The following is a 19,242-nucleotide window of genomic DNA, read 5'->3' as shown; positions in this document are numbered from 1 at the left end:
TGACTGAGGATGCGTGAATGAGCCCAGGTGAGAGCCACAAGCAACCCAGATGCCCTGTAGGCTCATGAGCAATAATAACTGCTTATCGTTTTAGACAGCTCATTGTTATTGTCGATGCTGATTCACAGCATTATTGTGGCAATAGATACATGTACAACTCTATTCCAAGAAACTAGAGTGGCGCTTGATGCCTAGAAAAATAGTCTGATAAACAAAAAATGTTGGTAGATGTTTGAAAGAATGAAGAACTAAACTAAAAAATACCTTCTTTATACACTAGCCCAATTACATTTTCCCCACTTGGTCTTGAACTAACCTAAACAGTGTAATAAGTTTGCTCATGCAATTAATTCACTTCTTCTGGGCATCCGCACCAATTACTGGAAAAGACAAAAACCAACATTAGAATAGACATTGCTACTAAATAAAAGGTATTCAAATATTTATATGTACTCTCTCTCTCTGCAGAGTCTATAAATACACCAGCCCAGACAAGCTTTATTGGTGTTAGCTGAAGCAGATTGCAGCTAAGAGACAACCATGGCTTTCACTTGCCTTTGAGCCACTGCTCACTCACACAGAATGAAGATTTCCCTGTTTTGTTTCTGCCTAATCATTTATTGTAATGCCAAAGGAAGGAAAATAAATCTTGGAAACTTTGACCAAAATCAGTTTAGTTTCTCCATTATCACAGCAGGCAAGGAAAACATGGGGTTTTCATTTTTAAGGATAATCTTTCTTAAAGTGTGTACAATAACTAGCTAAGTCTAAATAATACTAGAAACATTTGAAATGTTTTTAAAAGGATTCAAGACTGCGCTGGTTTCTGCCTTTAGATCATAAAGTCCATTTTTTGCTAGCTTTCATTTTCTTTCAGCAGTTGCAGAGGCATTGAATACTTTGCAAATTGTTGACTAAGTCAGAGAAATCCCTGGCTTGGAACTTGATACAAATGAAGTTACTGTTTAAAGATTCCTTATTGTATTTTTAAAAAATTAAACAAAATTAATATCTGCTTTGAATGCAGTTATTGTTTTAATTAATTTCCACTCATAATGCACTATCAATTAATTCAATTAAAATATTGGGCTTTTAAAAATAATTGGATATTTTATACTTGAAGTGAGTTTCTTTTTTGGTGCCAACAATTTTCGCCCAGCTCTCTTTGTGTTGTAAACTGTTTTCTTCCTTTTCTCCTTCCTTCCTCTCTCCCTGCCTGTCTTTCTTTATCCCTCTTTCCTTGCTGCCTGCCTCTTTGCTCTCCCTCTCTCTCTTCCGTCCCTCCCTTCATTTTTTTACTTCTTTTTCTCTCCTGCTTTTTCCTTCTTTCCTTTTCTCCTCTCCTCTGCTCTTTTCTCTCCCCCTTGCCCCTTCCTTCTCTCTTCCTCCCACCCCATATCCTTCAGTAGCCACTTAGGAAGAGCAGAACGGATAAGAGTGGGTATTACTTTCTTTAGCACATTCGCTCAGATAACATCAGCACAGGCCAGCATGACTAATTTATTCTTTTTCTTGAGCTGACAGTAATAGATCACAAACAGAAAAAAAAATTTTTGATGTGGCCAGGAATCCAATTTTTTAACTTTCCAAATGCAAACTCAATTCTTCCTTCTATATGTTAGAGGTCAGAAAAAGTTACATCTTTGGGCTGCTTTTCCTATTAATCTACTTGCACATTTTAAGTATTTAACAGTTTCAAATTAATTAACAATAGGGCTGTGTGTATGTGCTTTTGATATTATAATTCTGAAACACATTACAACTTATCTTTGTTAGTTTTATGAAATTTCAGTTGAACACCAAATACTGTCAGTTGATCAATTTGTGATATATGCATTTTATTTGTATCTATTTACATTAATCATGACAAATATTTTAACTAAATTGGTATGCTAATTCAATATGACTTCAGTTTCATCAATTTTATCAGTTGATTACCCCATTTAATTGGTGTTTTCATTTTTCTATATAACTAACCTCAGGATTTAAAACTGGCTTTGTCAATGCGAGTCCAAAATTAATCTACATTTCTCATAAGAGAATGAGAAAAAGCACAATTAGGACACTTGTTAAAGTAGATTTTAAATCAAAAGAATCAAATTCAAAACAATTATAACCTGACTAACTGGGTTCAAAAATCACTGTGAATGTTAACCCAATATTGATGTAAATATTACACTTACGCTTCCCTATCAATAAAGTTCATTTGCAGAAGTCTTTTGCAAGGTAATTTGATAATACATTTTATAGTCAGTGCAGAAGTGTTCATAAAATTGATGATTTACCATTAAGAAATAAGGAACACTCTGTCTAAAAAAATTGGAAAAATATCTGGGCGTGAAGACATCCATCATGGTATTATTTATAATGCTAAAACATTGAAATCAACGTAAATACTCAACAATAGGAAAATGACCAAATAAATTACAATAGCATGGAATTTTGTACAGCGATTAAAAATAAAAACTATGAAGATTATGTAGGAACGTGGAACATTCTTAAGTGTTGTCTGTGTTATCATTCAATTTATATGAGAATCATAGAGCTCTAACTATCCTATATGTACTGAGAGAATGCATCAGGCACTGTGCTAAGAGTGACAGGCATAAAGCTGACATGTAAAAGCAAAGGAGATGTGATTCCTGCCTTGGAATCTGGTCCACCTGCAGGAGTGTCCCCAACTTCCCACTTAGGGAAAGGTTGCTTCCTTCTGCAAGCTAGGAGAGAGAATCAGTTCCATGCCTCTCCCCTAGCTTCTGGTGGTTTGCTGGAAATCTTTGGCATTGCTTGCCTACTAGAAGCATCACCCCAATCTTTATCTTCATCTTCATAAAATGTTCTCTGTGTGTGTGCCTGTCTCCAAATTTTCGCTTTTTTTAAGGATACCAGCCACATTGGATTACACCCACACTAATGACCTCTTATTAACTTGATGACCTCTGTAAAGACCCTGTCTCCAAATAAGGCCACATTCTGAGGTACTGGGGGTTAGGATTCCATGTGGATTTGAGGGGGACTCAGTTCAACCCATAACACTTTGTATGTTGTAAGCTTTCAGTAAATGTTAGTTACTCTTACTACTATTATTCCAGTGTTGCTAAGAGTAGTAGTCACATTATGCCATGATGTGCATGTGGCCAGACTGAACGTGCTAATCAAATACAATGAAAGCAGTTGATTTGTTAGGATGATAAAATACTAGAAGATCAGGTAGTTTTTTTGTTTCCTTGTTTTGTTTTGTTCATTTGTAAATTTCTATAATATCCATCCCCCATAACATTTGTGCTATTTAAAAGGGGAAAACATCTAGAAGGTCTCTCAAATATAAGCCATTATCGTTCAGCCATAAATGCAATTTCACATGCTTCCCACTGATTCCCATCTTTATAATATTGTTTTTCCTCTCTCAAATAGAAACTTCCATGAAACAGTCCAGGTCTCTGTTGGGGAATGAGGAAGATTCTTTTTCCCTTCATTCTATGCTCTCCAAAGTTTTTAATTACTGCATGAAACAGCAGCCTTCTCACCTGCCTTTGTGTCTGTTCCTAGTATTTTATTTCAACATTTCTGCTTATCTCGGCCAAAAGAGATGACATTATTTTCAAATTTCTCTCATTTCCCCTGACTGCTGTGTAGGGATTATGACAAATGTATTACTGCCTATAGATTCTTTACAGGAAAAAGGTCCTCAGGCCAAGTGATAAAATCTCTGACTTTTTCAGAGTTGTTCTTTTCTCTCACCATCTTTTTAAATATTTATTTTCCTCCAGGTACTTTGGTTGTTGAATTTCTGTCTTCCTAGTATGTCAAGATCCTTGAATTAAGGACCCAATGTTTTCTTTTCAGAGTAAAGTATGTTGAATTGTGTGGTTTTCGGATTAAGAAGAAATAAATGGTAAAAGTAATGACCAACTTGGAGTATTTGATGAGCCATTTAAAAAAATATTATTCTGTAGATTATTTAGCTAAAATTGAAGTGCTACGTAAATCCACATTGAGAACTGTATCTATGAGGAATATTTAGTTTCAAGTCATGGCAAGTCCAACTAAAAATGGACTTTTCCTATTGTGAATGGGTGATGACAATGGGTTCACTCAGACAATCCAGGATAATCTCCCATCTCAAGATCCATAACTTAATCACATTTGCAAACTTCTTTTTGCCAGGTAAGGTCACAATAGCCACAGATTTCTGAGATTAAAGCACAGACACGTTATAGAGGAACATTGTTCTCTCTACCACATTATTCTTGTTGGATGGGGTAAAAATATTATCAAGATATGACATCTCCCAAATTTATTTATAAATTTAATTTCATTCTAATCTATTTCCCATTGAGATATATCTGAAATTAATGAAATACTATGTATGAATTAGTCAATTCTGAAAGAGAATAACACAGAGAACTGGCACTGCCAAACAGAAAAACAGGGAAAGGATTGCCTTACTTTATAAGGAATTCGTCCCACTAATAGTAAACAGAAGCATAGGCCATAGAAACATGGGCAAGTGAAGTAAATGGATAACTCACAATATTAAAACATGAAAAAAATGTATCAATTAGGATCCAACCAGAGAAACAGAACCAGTAGGAGATATATATTAAGTGATTTATTGTAAGGAATTGGCTTAGGCAAATGTGGGGGCTGGCTACACAGGTCTGGAATCTGTGTGACAGGCTATTGGAAATGGCTGAAACTCTCAGGCATGGGCTGAGGCTGCTATCCACAGGCAGAATTTCTTCTTCAGGGAGCCTCAGCCCTGTTCTTAAGGACTTTCAACTGATTAGATCAGGCCCAACCAGGTTATCTAGGACAATATCTCTTACATAAATTCAACTGATTGTGGACTTTATCACATTTACAAAGAACCTTGACGACAACACCTTGACAAGTGTTTGATTGAATAACTGGGAACTGTAGCCTAGCCATGTTGAAACATCAAACAGACCATCACAATGTTCAATCACACTAATAATCTAGGAAAGGAAGATTAAATTTAAAAATATATTGTTTTCACCTAGCAAATTGCAAATTGTCTTAAAATATTAAGACTCAGTGTTAATATGAGAGTAAAGTGGATGACACAATCACTAGGGACCATAAGTTATGATCCCTTCTGTCTAGCAGTGCTTCATTATATCTCAGGGGCCCCAAAATTTCCAAAAGAAATTTCATGTGCAAGAAAATAGAGGACCAGTTAGATAAATTTTTATTCATCCATATGATGGAATGCCAGATAATCATTAACACTGAGTTAAGGACAATATTTCATGGAAAATGTTCACAATATATCAAGTGAAATAACAAGTTAATAAATATCATACACATTTGATTTTGTGCCATAATGACTAAAAAGGGTGGAAGTATATACATCAAAACTTAACAGTAATTATTTATTGGTAATAGCATAGTGGTAAATTTTTATTTTGTCATTTTAGCAATTTAGAATTTCTACAATAAACATGCACTAGTTTTGAAGTTAGGCAGACTGAAGTTGGGGTCTGCTATAATATTGAGGAGTTAAGTAATGCCATTATATAGAGAATGTTGAATATATAATGCATTTGAGGATGAGCGTCCATTCATCTGTTTAATCACTCCACTGTGAATTCATTCAACAAACACGTACTAACCTTTTACTCTATGATCATCTCTGTGGAGGACAAAGAAAATACAATAGTGAGGAAAACAAACACAGGCTCTGCCCTCATGGAGCTTTGCTGGAGGTTGGAAGGAATAATCAAAGAGTCACACAAATACACGTACAATTGCAATCTATGATAAGCACACCAAAGGAGAGAGTACTGTGAGTGTCCACGGCAGGAATTCAATATTTATATTAAAATTTTTAATTATTATCTCATCAAAATATATAACATGTGTTTGTGCCTGTGTGTGCGTGCGTGTGTGTATGTCGTGTGTCGTGTACTGTCACCAGCATCAACATCTCAAATCAGTATTCCAAAACTAGGAGAATAAAATTACAGGAGAAAATATCTAGAAATGCCTGAAAAGGCTGAAAACTTTTCAAAAGAAATATTAAAGAAAAAAAATCAAACCACTGCATAATGAATCCAGAATGGTTGACTGAAACCCTGAATGGTGCACCCACATAGATTTAAACTTTTCCATGTGCTCATATCATTCACACATTTTCCCCCAGAATCTGAAAGATAAATCTGACTAGCTCTGGATAAACACTGGCTAAGACTCTATAGTTTCCAAGTATGGAGAGGCGACATGACTTATTCCCTGTTATCATCAGGTCTCCTATTAGGCAGCCTCAGCAAGGAGTCTGCATAGATCAACATGTCAAGCTGGAGGCTTGGTGATAATTCAGACTGGGGTTGAGTTGAAGCCACCGATCAAACAACTGGGAGAATACAATTGGGCATAGAATCCTTTTAAACCATAGGAAAAGTGAGAAGAGGGATAGGGTTTTGAACTCTGGCATAATGATTCAGAACACACAACTGGAGACTTGCCTACTAAATTAGGTCAATTATATTTTTTCCCTTTAGGTGAGACTGAATGGTTCTTCTTTTGGATGTGCTAGAAATAGGATTGCAAAGAAGGCTTCATGAGCAATCGGGAAAAATAGAACTTGTGCTAAGATATTTCGGGATGCATGGCCATAGCTATTGCTCCCTCATTCCTCCCAGATGCAGTTTGAGTGCATTATTCCTCCCTATATAGCTGTAGTATGGGGAGACATCACATCTTTAGAATGAGAGAGAAACTATGTTTAGAGACCAACTATGACTTTTTGCCAGTGAAAACTTATCTGTCTTAGCTTTAATAATTAAACGATCTTTCAGTAATTTCATGGAAACTTCCACTTGCCATCTGCATTAGGCAGAAATCTAAAACGACCCCTGAGATCCCCATGGCTTGGTGTGTATGCCCAGCATAACACCCTTTCCTTAAGCGTGGGTGGGCCTGACATAAACAGGTGGGCCCATTTAAAAGAGGTTCTAAAGTCAGAGACAGAGATAGAAGTCAGAGAGATTTGAAGCAGCAGAAGATGCTCTCCTGTTGGCCTTGAGTAAGAAAAGTGCTGTGCTGTGGAGTGGACCATGTGGTAGGGAACGCTGGGAGCTGAGAACCTCAGTCCTACAACCACAATGAACTGAATTCTGACAGCAGCCAGGGAGCCTGGAAGAGGACCCCAACCTCAGACAAGACCCCAGCCCTGACTGACACCTTGATTGCAGGCTTATGAGACCTTGCACAGAGGAACCAGCTAAAAGATACCAAACTCCTCAACTAAGGAAACTGAGAGATAAAAAATGTGTGTTGTTTTAAGCTGCTAAGTAAGTGACAATTTGTTATGCAGTAATAGAAAACAATATACTTAATTTCTAAATTCAATTAGGGGAACTATTTCTTCCTCCGCAGTCACAATTATAATCATGATGTGTCCAAAAACTGCTGATTTGAGCACAACAGAAACGCAAAAATCATCCCCAGTGATCTACCTGTTTTAACAATTTAAGACTAATATTCAAAATGAGATCGCTTCTTTGAGCTGAATCTCATAACTAAAGACTAGGAATATTACAGAAGTTAGCTTCTAGAACTTAGTTGTCTGAATAATATTAAAGATAACTCGCATTACTGATTTCTTGCTCTTTGCCATTCATTTCGCTTAGTTCTTCACTACATTTTCTCATCTAACCGTCCAGCAACCCTGGAAGCTGAAAGATATTGTGTGATCCTAATTTATGGATGACAAGCCGAAGTTTAGAAAGAGTGAAGTAACTCGCCAAGGGGCACACCACCAGTAAGTGGTGGAGACCAGATCTAACTCCCGACCCACCAGCTACTCCAGCCCCACGTGTGAGAGACGGGCAGAGTCCTTCACCCTCCTGTAACCCGCCACTCTTACCCTAGAAAGTAAATGCATCATCACAGCAAACGCCTCTTGCCTGTCTAAACCACAGAGGTTGACAATTCTTTCTTATTTTTTTCCCCATGCCTTCTTTAGTAGAATCCAGACCTATGGTTTCTTGAAGTGATTTTGCTTATGTTATCACTCTGTAACATGTTTACTTAGTTACAGTAAAAAAAAACAAAAAAAAGCGGAGGGGGCTGGCCCTGGGGCCAAGTGGTTAAAAGTTATGCATGCTCCGCTTCTGTGGCCCAGGTTTCCGGGTTCGGATCCCGGGCGCAGACCTACTCCACTCATCAGCCATGCTGTGGAGGCATCCCACATACAAAATAGAGGAAGATGGGCACAGATGTTAGCTCAGGGCGAATCTTCCTCACCAAAAAAAAAAAAAAAAAAGGATAGAAAGAAACCCCCCGCTGCTGTGGGAATTTGCAGCTGGAGACGCTCAGGCCCACAGTCTGTTTTCCTTGCCTGGGCTCCAGCAGTTCAATTGCTCAGCTCAGACACATTTTCTCGATCCCCAGGTTCCTTACGAAGCAGAGTCAGACACTGCATCACTTTCCAGCATCGATAAAGCAGGTCTAATTTTCCTAAGTTGCTGGGGGCCTGATGGATCTGATGACCTTTTGTTGGAATGTCATTTACAAGTATGATTAAATTATTCTCCATGGCTGAATTGATACCTACAGCACATGCATCTTCCTCAAGAGGCAGCAGAGAAATCTACTGCTCTCCCCTTGCGTGCGCCACAGAGACCTTTTGTAGAGATTTTCAGCTTTGCTTTGGAAAAGGTGACCCTGGTGATGATGGCTTTTTTTTTCCAAATCTATTTTAGTTGATATCATATTTCTCCAATCTGATTAACCATATCTATATGACTCGACCTTAAAAGGCTGGTTATTTATTTAATCTGTTAGAGGAAATGGTAAAAATAAAAAGAATGCCAGTCAAATTTCTTGGACTACATTTCCCCTGGAAGCAAGATAAGTAATTGACATTTTTTTTTTCCTCATGTGATGAAGATCAGCCCTGAGCTAACATCCATGCCAATACTCATCTTTTGGCTGAGGAAGAATGGCTCTGGGCTAACATCTGTGCCCATCTCCCTCCACTTTATATGGGACGCCGCCACAGCATGGCCTGAGAAGCAGTGCCTTGGTGCGTGCCCGGGATCAGAACCCAGGCCACCAGCAGTGGAGCACGCGCACTTAACCACTACGCCACGGGGCCGGCCCCAGTAATTGACATCTATGTTAAGTGCTTTATATGCATTATTTTATTTAATCTTGACAATAATATAAAAGGTATAATCTTTGGATTTGCTTATATTTTGAGGGCCTACTATGTGTCAAATGCTGTTCAGATTTCTGGGGAAACAGCAAATCTGGCAGTCATTGAATTTATATTTATATGAAGAAACTAAGACACAGACTGATTAAGCGGGATCCTCAAGTGTGCACATATTGTGCCTGGAATGTAGTAGGTGTTCCGTAAACGTGGAATGTATAAAACAGAATCAGGGTTGATCCAGGTCTGCCTGTTTCCATAACCTAGGCTGTGTTCTCTACCCCATGAAAAAAAGGGTGAGAAGAGGTGAGAAAATCATAAAGTAGGAGGGTCCTCAAAAAACTAAAAAGTCTCCTGAGTGTCCATCAACACATGAATGGATAAAGAAAATGTGGTGTGTATATATATATATATATATACATATATATAATGGAATACTATGCAGCCATTAGAAAGAGGGAAATCTTGTCATTTGCAGGAACGTGGATAGACCTTGAGGGTATTATGCTAAGTGAAATAAGACAGACAGAGAAAGACAAATACTATATGATCCCACTTAGATGTGGAATCCAAACAAACAAACTCATATAAAAAGACATCAGAGGTCTGGCCCCATGGCTTGGCGGTTAAGTGCTCATGCTCTGCTACTGGCAGCCCAGGTTCGGATCCCAGGTGTGCACCGACACACCACTTCTCCAGCCATGCTGAGGCCACGTCCCACATACAGCAACCAGAAGGATGTGCAACTATGACATACAACTATCTACTGGGGCTTTGGGGGAAAAAAAGGAGGAGGGTTGGCAATAGATGTTAGCTCAGAGCCGGTCTTCTTCAGCAAAAAGAGGAGGACTGGCATGGACGTTAGCTCAGGGCTGATCTTCCTCACAAAAAAAAAAAAGACATCAGATTTGTAGTTGCCGGGGGGGGGGTGGTGTCGGGAGTGGGGGAATTGGGTGAAGGAGGTCATAAGGCACAAACTTTGTGAGTTCATATTCTTTCCCACCAAAGTACATCATTTAATAGTTCTCTCAGAGTAAATTTTGAAGAGCTAAGCTTTCTTAATTTGAATGTATCTGAAAGTGTCTTTTTGCCTGTACTACTTTTGTGTAATAAATTATTTTATTGGTGTATACAAACACAGAGAAACAGTGCAAATCATAATAATGTAGCTCAATACATTTTTACTGCTACTACTACTAATAAAAACGACGGTTGGATAACCAGCTCCTTTATCAAGAAATAGAAGCTTACCAGCATCTCAGAAGTCCTCGTGTGTCTCTCTGAGTTACTGTCCTCTCTCACTGCCCCAAAGATAATCTTTATCCTGACTTTTTACCCCATACATTAGTCTGCTAGTGTTTGAACTTCAAAGAAATGGAATAATATCTTTTGCACATATTTATTTTTTAGATCCTTCAAAATTGTTTTAGTGTCTTACGTCTTGTGGGGTGTAAATTCTCCTCTTAGTTAAGTCTGTTGACTTTCTGCCATGGTGGATCATATCCTCATGCAATTTTTTATTGTGAGCTTCTATTTGGTACAGGCATATGTTATTTTTCGTCTTGGATTTCCAGGTGTCCTGGGTTTGGAAGAATCCATATAGAAGAGTGTTGTGTGTGCTTTGACTTCCATTGACCACTTGGAATGGTCTAGGGTTATAGTAACCGACCTGGCTTCAGATTCCTACTCTGTAGTTAGTGAAATTTCAGATTCCACACCCGTGCATCTTGCTTGACATCAAAACATACATACTTTTGGCAGATCCCCAGTACTTTCTGTAACTTGCCCCCAAAAAACTTTTTCAAATTGAAGCAAATCTCTTCTTTTTGTAAATTCAAAACCAGATTCTTTATATGATGATGCAGATATCAAATACAGTTATGGGTTACCTGACAAGTAACCTAAAGACCCATGTGTTACACAGTTTTCATCAAGAGGTTATTCCCAGTTAGCACATGAATATATCCTCTGCTCATGGAATACACTAAATGGGATCTGAATACCTAAAAGGATGACATATATTCTACAAACACATACACATACAATTAATAACCTAGTAGGCTTCCCTTTGGACAGCCATATTGAATTCAATCTCCTCTTCTTGGTTTTTTGACCCCAACTCTCCTTTACCAATATTTCTCTTTGGCTTCCCAATTTGAACGTTTTTCTTAGGCTGTGTCCATTACAGTCCTCTCCCTTTTGGCACATTCTAGCCCTCTGCCTTTGCTAATGACAGTCCCACCTCTGTAAAAATCTTCTCATCTTATTCTATACTTTTCATAATATTCCTCAAAGCTATAATAAAACTTTTTTTTGAAGATCTATAATTTTTCTCTAACTCTCTTTGTCTATGCTAAGAACATCGGTGCCTCACAAAATGTGGTTTAATTACTAATGTAGATCTTTAATGGCAGGGCCTGCTTTGCACTCTCCTAGCTCAGAGTTGACCAATATGCTCCTTAATTCCTTAACGGAAGATTTGAGGTCTCCTCCTCAGTACCGTGTTGTATGTGCAGTAGTTCTCTTTGACCATATACACAGTTACCTTTGTAGAGGTACTGTCATGAGGCACCTGCCATGGGATGATCATTGCTTCTGCGTCAACCAGAGGGATACTTGGTATAAATGGAGTCGTCTCCACTTAAATGAAGAATGGGATGCTGGGATGAAAGGAGTAGGTCCCAAGAACTTAATAGCATCCTTCACAACAGTCTTTTTTTCGGTTCACTTGCCTAGCCTCTGCTAGGTAGCAACCTCCAAATTGAGTCCACTCCTCCATCTTAGGATACTCTGGCTTAATGTCCCTCTTGTCTTCTCATCTCTTCTAGTTTTCCAGAACTTTCTGCCACATACCCATTTACCCATCACACCATAATCTCCACTACTTCCATTACCTTTACTCCCTTTAATTAAAGAACTCATCATTAGTTCCTTAGAATATGACTTTGAAACTTTAGAAAATACTATTTCCTTCTTCTCCAGGATAAGGAAATTCCAATCTTCAGCCTAATCTCCACTCCCTATAAAGGAAGGAATGGTTTCACTTTCAGAGAAGGTCATCTTCATCCTTACACCTCCCAGATTGAACAACTTCTACATAGGAGATAAAAAAAAATAATCAGTTGCTCATGTGCTGATATGGTCACAGGATATTAACACATGCAAACACTATCATTCTCAACAGCATTCGTTAAAGACCTACCATGTACTGATAGGTTGCTCTACATAACACTGACTATGCAGGTGATACGTCTCCTGTTTCATTATACGCTCCCTCAGGATAACAGCCATGTTATGGTCACCTTTCAAAAATCAGGATGGACCCCACCCAAAGTTTGGTTCAGATGTCAAGGCTAATGATACCACACATACACACCAAGAGGATATGAAAAGGTTTATTACTTATGTAATCGAGGTCTCTGGGAGAGCAGGGCAAGCCTCTAGAGCAGGTCAAAAATGGCTTGAGAGAACAAGGAAAGGAGACTGGCCTGGGTTTTTATTATGGTTAAGGGTGGAGCCAGGGTGAGCGTTCCCTCATGGACAAGGGTTGTATGGTTTGAATGTCCCACGGGTGCCAAAGGAGAGGGCCCCAGGATTTGTTATTAGCTTGTACAGTTGGGTGCAAGGAGAAGTGGGAGAGATGAGGCTTAAAATCTATCAGCAGTCAGACTTCAAAAATGGAATCAGAGTCCTCATTACAGACCATTTTTCTATAATTCTTTGAAGCTACCATTTTGCTTACCGCCATGCTCAATTCCTTGTAGTCCACTCAATACATAAATGCTTCCATACTGACAGTTTGGATTACAAATCTTATTTTTTTCCTAATGTCTGAAGGAAATTCTAAAAGAATAAGTTCTTTGTAAGAGCATTAAGCTCAATCACTCCATCCCAAATGTGATGCTTTTGGAAAACTAAGCTGACACCTGTTGAGTCCATCCAGCTTGTTTCTGCCAGAGCTGCCAGTCTCTCCCTCCATTGTCTGAAACACACCTTCTCCCATAATTAGTCTTGCATCTCTACTCCAAAGGGAGGTTCAGTTCTGTCTGTTCATTGCCTTGTAAGTCTTACTTCTTTTGGCAGTTTCTAAGATTAGGTCAGCAGTGTGTTTCCTATTGCACTATGTGATCTCATCCCCCAGGACCCTAGATGAATTGTGAGTTCAACAATCACTGTCTTTCCCTGCACTTCCCCATCAGCATCCCTTGGTTGAGCTGTGCCGATTCTTATTATCCTTTAGGTCATGAAGGAAAAAGAGAAAATGTATCAAATCTATTTCCTCTCCATTATAAAAATGGAAAATGTACATTTTATACTTCTTCCATCTTGACTTGATATTCACATATTATAGGTTACATCAACTATGTACTAAATCCTTGGAAATTTTAATTGTATTAACACAAATTAACATTAATTTTATAACCCTACATAAAGAGCAGAAATGGATTTTATGTAGAATGTCATTTAAGTTAGGTATTTATCACCACTATGCATTCATATAAATATCTAGCTTAACAAAAATAGGACATTTATTTATTTATACATATATATGTGTGCACATTGCTATGATCTGAATGTTTGTGTCCCTTCAAAATTCATATTTTGAAACCTAACCCCCAAGGTGATGGTATTGGGAGATGGGGACTTTGGGACATGATAAAGTCATGAAGGCAAAGCCCTCATAAATGGATTAGTGCCCTTATAAAAGCAATCCAAGAAATCTTCCTCGTCCCTTCACTGTGTGAGTTTATAGTAAAGAGATGGTCATCTTGGAAGTGGGCTCTCACCAGACACTGAATCTTCCAGCTCCTTGATCTTGGACTTCCCAGGCTCCAGAAACATGAAAAATAAATTTCTGTTCTTTGTAAGCTACCCAGTCTGTGGTAGTTTGTTATAGCAGCCCAACAGACTAAGACACACGTACACACTTGCCACATGTTGGTTTTATGTGAATATTCAAACCAATTAATTACACCTAGGGTAGAATCATAGCCCTAACTCTTAAACACAACGTTTATTCAAGAAAATATTCTCACTGACATTTTTCTCCCGATCATGAAAGTTTCAGTCAATTACATTTGGTCATGAAAAAGAAATAACATGAAGGATAACCTAAAAGTTCCGGCCAAATAAACACTGGGATAATTACATTATTAACTCTGATCATCTCAGAAGTTTCACAGCTGTGGTAGTCACAACCTCTCTGAAAGGGTTGGGTAAACTTTTAAATACTTGGTACTTTACCATTGAAAGAAATGCACTGTGTATTTCCCAAGTTACTCAGGGGGTTTAGATTACTTCGGCTGATAGTTTTTGAGAGAAATTATTATAATAATCAAGAATTTTTTCTGGCTCTTCACACCAAAAGTTCTTAGAGAAAAATAAATTTGGGAGCTTTAATTACTCTGTTTTGGTTTAGAGCTCTCTAATTGTAATTAATCAGAGAATAAACTTCTAGTACATAATTTTAATTTCCAAAGTCATGCACTAAGTATCTTTGATTTTTTGTGAGTTTCCAATAGAAGTTCATTCTTCTCCTCAAAGAACCGACTTGTTTAGGAACAATTCATCTTACCCTGGTGACCTCTTGATCACAGGAAGCAATTTGGCTCTGAAGTTTCAAAACTCATTTTTATGTGGAAAAAGAAAATATACACGTTATTGCTAATTGACATTGTCAGCTGCCAACCTATCAATGATTGAGATATTTCATTTTCTCAAATTCAAGAAAGCTATATCCTAATGTCTAAAAATTGATTCTGAATAGCACAAACGGTGTTATCTGAAGTGGGGCAGCTACTGCAGGGGGGATAGTCAAGGATGGCTTCTTGCAAGTGGTGTTGTTTGAGTTGAAGTGCCCATTGCTGTCTCCATCATAGGATTGTAAATTTAAGGTAGGACATGATCAAACTCATTGAAGAGCTGAGGGACCTATCTTGAAAGGAGTGCAAAAGGGTGCAATAACTGGTATCCAGGTAGCAGATATTAATCAGTCATCACATCCAGACATGGGCTACTTGGGAGGAATTAGTCCCATTATTTGTTTTCTCCATCCTTGTTAGATTCCATTCAAGACTCAACATCCATAGCAAAATAGTCTAAGAGCCCAAGCTGGGCTCATGGGTTTCCCACTGGCTGAGGAAGATCAGGATATCTTTATTGCCAATTTCATCAATAATTCTCCAAAAAGAAGTTGCACTATAAGATACCCTACCAAAAAGGGGAGAGTGGGGGATGGAAATGGGTAACGAGCAGCCAGGAGCCACGAATGCCTCAAAATGTTCTTAGGGCACATTAAAGGCATTCTACTATTTTACTTACTAAACAATCATTGCAACTTTTTACAGTCTCATTAATATCTACAACTAGGATCTCTCTACAGTTCCACTTAATATATTCCATTTTGAGGAGGAAATCTGCATTTTTATGTATTACTGGCTCAAGACATAGTGAAGTTTCTTCGCTAAGGAATAGACTAATGTCGAATTATTTCCTGCTCTCCCCCAATCTTGTTTAAGAAGGTTGGTAAGTAGAATTAAAAATAATTAAAAATGAGGCAGACATCCTGATCCATCCCAAGAAGCTTTATTTGCATAACTACTCAAAGCCCTTCCACTATGATAACAGATGCTTAGTGATCTTAGTGGTGAGACAGTATAGAGTTGGAAGGAATGACCTGGATTTGACTTTTGCCTTTATTCATCACTAATTATATGGCTTGGACTATTTATTAATACCACTAAAGCCCCTTTTCTCATCTTTTAAGCAGGAAAATAATACTACAACATTGGTTTATGTGAGAGCAAATAACATAAGGTCTGCAAGAAGGAAGTTCTTAATTAACCATACATCATCTATTGCTAATCACTAATACCAGTGTTCTAAAGCCAATCCTTTTCACCAACTTAGCATTCATACCAAAGAAAATGACATTGGGGTTTAGAACTATAGAGACGCTCTAAACTCTGACTCTTCCTTCATTTGAGCTGCCTTTCCTTACCTTAAATTTTTTTTTTCCTTCTATAAGCTAACTCTAAATTATATTTGCTTGTATTATCATGAACCTGCTTTTTGCAAGTTATATTATGCTCAGATTTTAGTTTTGCATTTGGTGGCTTGGGGGTTGGGGGGGCGTCAAGCAGATTAAGCTAGCTTTACAGCCTTTCCAAATAACCCTTTATACTGCCAGTAATCTTGTAGAACATTTACAATCTCCGGATAGCATTTGTCCATTTGATCAAGGAATTCAGGCCTTCTAAAAATTTCCACTTTGCATTCCCACCATCTTCACCTTGTCACAATCTCCCGTTTCACAAGTTGCCACTTGGGTTATTTATTTTCCAAAATAAACACATCATTTAAAAATTATAATGCTCTTTAGAATTGGCAGTAAGTCTTAAATCATTGGAAAAGCTTTCAATGTAATTATATTGTTGGTTTGAAACATGGGTACCCCTCTTTACTTCACTGGTGTGCCACGTAAAGGATGGCTTGAAGTCCAGAGGAATGTAATCGGAGAGGAATTGAAGTCAGAGAGGATTTCCCCCACACCACGGGCTTTGGCTCTGTGATTTACCTTAATTTAAACGTTAGCTTGCATGTTGCGCACCCCGAGGCTCTCTACTCCATCTGGGGGTACAGATCTGCATTATCATGCAGTTCCTACATAGTGGAGATTTTTTTTTAAGAACAGTCCAAAGTTAAATCTTGTTTAAGCAGTTTGTTTAGGACTGACTATGTTGTTTGATAAAAGCACACAGAAAGAGATATCAAGGGGCAATGAAAACAAGGAAACAGGCAGATGTCAACGTCTATAATTACTGTAGGTTAATTTTTTTCAGTCTTAAATATGAGAATCGACTCTTAAGTCAATGCTTAACATTTCTTCTCCTAACTCTATAAAATAAATAAGTTCACAGAATAGATTTATAACAAGTTCTCTGGCAACAAAATCTATCCCATAGCAAATGCGTTGAGTAGACGTCAACAAATGGGAAAGCACGTCAGGCACCATCATGATGTCCTCCTCATCTGGGAGCCAGAAGACCACCCACATTCAGCATGACATTTGCGTTTCTCCTTGAAGCCACATTGTCACCACACTGGACCCTCTGATAATCATGTTTTGTTTATTTGTGGAATGCTTGTTGCTGAGCGGTTCCGTTGTGATTGTGGGTTTAAAAGGATTTAGAAGATTCAAACTTCAAAAATCAAGCAGGTACTGGACTGAGATTAGGTTGTTTTGGTTTCCTTTTAACAAAGAAACCAGGGTCAGGGAAATTGAATATTCTTTCTGGGTAACTATTACTAACAAAGTCAGTTGCCGGGACAATGGGGGCTCTTTCTACACAAGCAAAGAAAATTATGTAAAATTGTCTTGACTATTGTTGTGGTTTTCCACTACTAGGAAGGCAATCACAATTAGTTTCTTTTTCTTCAACAATGTATGTTGCTGCTCATAGCCTTCTAATAACTTATTTTATTTTGCCTAGTTCCGTAACCAATTATTCATATGTCTGTCTGCCCCTCTAAATCCTAACTATAAAACAGACAACATATTTTAGACATTTCTCGTCCCTAGTCATTAAAACACTATCTGAAATAGGTGATGAGAGAAATAAACGAAGGTCTGAATAGTGAATGAAAGAATCTCGGAGTAACAGAGAGGAAGGAATATTGTCTGTAAAACTGAAATTAGTATTCCTAAATTATAGCAGATATTTCACCATTATGATTTAGAATGGAGAATATATGGATTAATTACTTCCTTTAAAAATGTTAAAAATAAACTTGGGAGATTTTAAAAGACTACAGTCTAAGAGCATCAAAGTCTTAATTGATGCAGGATAGCAGTTTTCTGCACCCCCCCCCCAAATTATATCTGCATTTACGTAAGAATATATTTCTTTTCATTTTTAATTCTTACATCTTTATTTTTATATAATTTTACTCTTTTTAGTGAGCTAGTTTAGTCACTTCAATTACTCTGATCAAGGTTTCACATTACTCATGAATTTGCAATTGATCTTTACTGAAGTTATGAAAAATGGGAAAAAATTTAAGTTTTCTCCTCAAACTTGAAGGTCAAGATGAGAGAAGAATGTAATTGTGGCATAGAAGTAAACAAGGTATTCCCTTGTTTTTCATAATATACCTCAGCCTTTAAATTTATAGATGTAGAGAATCAGAGCGATGTGGTGGAGAAATGAAAAGCCCTCTTTCGGTTTAGAATAACCAAGGTACCGCCCGTGATGAGCATCTACGAAACTCCAAGTGGAGACTGACTTGAAGTTCAAGGCAACTTGAAGTTACAGCTGCCACTAGGATGAAATATGTTGAGGTGCTTTTCTCTCCTTCCTTGGGAGGTTTTCTAAGGTGACAGCCAGAGAGAATATGGCACTTTGACGCAGTTAAGCAGTGACAGAGCAAATATTTATTGTTTCAAAGCAGCGTCAATGTCATTCTGATTGGGCTGTTTGTTTTTAAGGCCTCTGTCATTTGGATTTGGATTGGCTACTGAATCACCCCTTTCTATCATTGACTTGTGTTTTGTTAGGGAGCTGATAAAAACGTTTGAGTTGGTTACAAGTTCCAAGGAGCTTCCAGCAGCCTGCAGCTCAGTTCCACGTGCTCTTTGGGATCGTTCATTTTCTGAGCGTCAGGCTGTAAAGACTTCCCTGTATCGAATTGAAAATCATTTGTGACTAAGGACCCAGACTCTTTTTCTATTCCACACTGCCATTTAAAACATTTAGTGATTTTTAACATTATTTTTTACAAGAAGAAAATGCATTCATCACTTCAGAAAAAAATTGATAAGGAAAACATTTTGACATATCTTGAAAGCTTCACAAATGACAATAGGGGTGTTGATTAAGAGTCCTCCAGTTTTTGTTTGTTTGTCTTCCACGATGAGGTACAGAAGACTAGCACACTTATGTGGCTGATATCATCCTTACCGGTTTTTTTATGTCTTTCAGGCAATGAAATCCAATAAATACTTATCTAGAGTTGCTTCATTAAACTCTATCTACCTATACAGCTTAAACCAAAATTTAAAT

This window comes from Ceratotherium simum, chromosome 21, assembly GCF_057802395.1.
Source record: "Ceratotherium simum simum isolate JZ-2026a chromosome 21, ASM5780239v1, whole genome shotgun sequence".
Taxonomy (NCBI): domain Eukaryota; kingdom Metazoa; phylum Chordata; class Mammalia; order Perissodactyla; family Rhinocerotidae; genus Ceratotherium; species Ceratotherium simum.
The sequence above is the reverse complement of the archived record's forward strand: the minus strand, read 5'-3'. Positions refer to the sequence as shown.